General features: G+C 55.2%; 1 long non-coding RNA gene across 1 annotated transcript in view; it reads left to right on the top strand.

Moving 5' to 3' along the window:
- Positions 1–16: 16 nt before the first annotated feature.
- LOC102498763 (uncharacterized) overlaps positions 17–3195 on the top strand; it is a 7277-nt gene continuing 4098 nt past the window's right edge. Inside the window, exon 1 of the long non-coding RNA XR_337183.1 lies at positions 17–229. This is a non-coding gene — a long non-coding RNA (uncharacterized LOC102498763). The remainder of the gene's footprint in view (positions 230–3195) is intronic.

Raw genomic sequence — 3195 nt, 5'->3', positions numbered from 1 at the left:
GACACGTGACCTGCGAGGGGGCGGGCTGGGGCGTCGATGCTCCTGCCACGTGACCCACGAGGGGCGAGCCCAGGACGTGGAGGTGCCTGCCATGAGCACGCACGGGGATGTGCCGGGACGTGGAGACGCCACGCCATGTGACACGCGAGCAGGCGCGCCGGGTCATCAAGGAGCCCTGCCACGTGACATTTAAGGAGTGTGCTTGGGACTTCGAGACACCTGCCACGAGGTTCGCAAGGGGACTGGCCGAAACACTGAGGTGCCCGCCACAAGCACGCAAGGGGGCGGGGCTGGGGACAGTGAGGGGGCGGGCCAGGGCTGCTCGGAGCCCCAACACCCCGGCGAGGGCTGTGGGACTGGGGACCCCTGTGACGGGGAGGCGGAGGGCGAGCTGGCGGTGCTCGCCCACGGAGAGTGTGGGCTGAGCCCGACCGGGCACGGGAGCAGGGGCGGTCGGGCTGCTCTGCGCCTGCGTGGCCCTGCCAGGGACGGGAGGAAGGCTCGGAGACCGCGTCGGGTGTCGGGGCTGCCGGGCGTGCGCCGAGCGTGTGGCACGTAGGTTGTGGCCCTCTCCCCGGTTGGTGGCCGGTCATCCCTGGTTGAAGCCCCTCTGTCCTCTGTTCGTACAGGGCTACGCGGGACGTGTGGGAGGCAGCCGCGCCTTCCGTGTTTTCAAACGGACACATGCGTGCTTTGTCCGCTGGCCCTGGTTTCTATCCGCCTCCTGTTCATCCTTTTCTTCTCTTTGTTCTCGTTTCCTGCAGTCTCAGAGCTTGTTTCAAGTTTGTTCTGCATGCTTACAATTTGGTTTTTTTATTTTTATTTTGAACTTTCTGTTTTGAAAAAGTTTTGAAAATTCACAACTGCTCCGCAGTACCATGAGCCACGTGTGCCTTCGCCTGCCTTTGCGTGATTGGGGCGCTGTTTCATCAGGATGTCTGTCTACGTGCATCGTTGGCCTCTTTCTCGATCTGCAGCCTGCGTGTGGCCTTTGCTACTGTGGAAACTGAGGGGCACTGTCAGGACTCTGCCCCCAGCTGCTCGCTCGGGATGGAGAGGGTTTTCTCTTACGTAACCAGAGGGCGAGAGTGAAGTCTTTCTTAAGGTCCATGCTCAAAGTCCACAGGAGACTCGGCCTGGTGATGCAGGCTGTGGCAAGCTGAGCTGCACTGCTGGAGGCTTCCAGGTAGAACGGGGACAGGCAGCTGCAGCCACACCACAGCGACTGCAGAAAACGGCCGCGCGCTGTGGGCTGGCCTCCTTTCTCAATGTGGCCTCGTGAACGTGAAACTGGCCCTTGGTTCTTGGTGAGCTCACCTGGAGTTTGGGACAGTTCAGTTACAGAGGGAGACTTCAGGTAGGTCTGCCCGATTTAGCAATAAACAGAAATAGGACAAGTGGGTTTTTTTCCTTGAGTATACTCGTTTGCAGCACGAGTATTTATGTGAAATTAGAATTTAACTGAGTGCTTTGGATTTTATCTGCCAGCCTCAGCTCCAACGTGAGTTACCGATTCCTTGGTCATCTTGTCAGGCGAGCTCACAGGGGTCGTACTGGTTAGTAACCCAGAGCAGACTGTAAATAGTATTTTCCTGTAGTCCAATAGTGTAGTATTGTACTACAATTATTGCAGTACTCCTGTTTTTTTATAAAAGCTATTCATTTACTTCTTCGAGTAGAGCTGGCGCTCCCAACAGTCTCGACCCTGCAGCCCAGCACCAGCGTTGGCCAGACCCATCTCACGGTCATGTGAGTGCCCTGCTCAGGGAGGTGTTGGGGGGGCAGCCTGGCCACACGTGGCATTCCACTCTCTCCCAGCCCCCTACGCTGTGTGGCAGTCGCTGGCTTTCCTGAGTCTCTTCTGAGTTCCTGTGAGCTGCTTGAGGAGAGACGACGGGTCTTCCTCTCTCTGTATCCCTGAAAGGTCTCACACAGGTGGGTGCGGTCAGAGGCCAAGGGAGTGCCTGAGCAAGTTCCCCCAGGTCCAACGCCCTGGGCAGGCTGTGGTCCCAGCAGGAGAGGGCGGTAGAGTGCCACGAATCGAATCGTGCAGCGAGAGGCCACAGTGGTCCTTGTCCTCGCTTTCCCTCCTGTGGGTGGTGCTGAAATGGCTGCAGATGTGGCTTTGGGGTCTTCACCCCGGGCGACTCTCACGTGGAGTGTCTGGTATTTCTTGTGATTCGCGACACTGCTATTTGCAGCACATGTGGTGAGAAGTTGTATTTGAACGTGGTTTACCCTGACCAGCACCAGTATTCACCAGGGTCTCAGTGTTTGTGTCAAGTCCCACTGTGACACACATGTCATGATGCAGCCAGGAAACCTCTACAGGAGGTGGCTCCTGGCACTCTCCTCCACGAGCTGAGTGGACCTCTGGTCTCAGATCACGCAGACTCTGGCATTTCCTGCTACCAGCAACAGACAGACCAGCACACCTCAGTTACTCCTAATAAAACCCAGTTAACGAAGGTGGAAGGCATTTTTCTATGCTTTTTTTCCCCTTTTTTAAAAGATTTATTTATTTAATTTTATTTATTATGTTATTTTTAAAGTTTGCTATAGGGCACATGCACTCGAGAGACAGAGAAAGAGAGAGAGAGAGAGGGGGAAAGAGACAGAGAAAGAGAAGGGGAAGGCAAGAAAGCACCCCTAGGGGGGATAGTTAGCTGCAGTCCCCTCTCCTCCATCCTCCTCTTGGGATTTTGGTCATGCACACACCCGTGCCTGGTGTGTTCCCCAAGCCACTAGGTCTGGAACTTGAACTTCGCGACTGGCCATGGGTCCAGTGGCCATAACCACCTCACCACCAGCTGGCCCGATTTCTCTGTTATCTAAAGAAAATGGTAGAACAACATTCATGTCACACCAAGAGGCACTCAGAAAGAATGCAGCCTAACCCTGGAGAAAAGCTGTGCTGGAGGGACATCAGGCAGGTAGCAGAATGCTGTGCTGTGTCCCGGGCTTTGTGACACTGTGGTATTCGGCAGCTTGTTCAAGTCTGTGCTTTACTATGGCTTCTTTTCTCATTGTTATGTACGGAAGGCTTGTGTCCCCCAAAGCTAGTGTTTTCAAGTCCCGACTCCCAGTGCGATGGTATTTAGAGTGGGGCCTTTGTGTGTGACTCAGTTTCGATGGAGTTATTTCGGTGGGGGCAGTATCCTTAGAAGAAGGGGGAGAGACAGCTAAGAGCCTGCA

Source organism: Tupaia chinensis, unplaced genomic scaffold (assembly GCF_000334495.1).
Source record: "Tupaia chinensis unplaced genomic scaffold, TupChi_1.0 Scaffold144602_1, whole genome shotgun sequence".
Lineage (NCBI taxonomy): Eukaryota > Metazoa > Chordata > Mammalia > Scandentia > Tupaiidae > Tupaia > Tupaia belangeri.
This window is presented reverse-complemented; position numbering and strand designations above follow the sequence as displayed.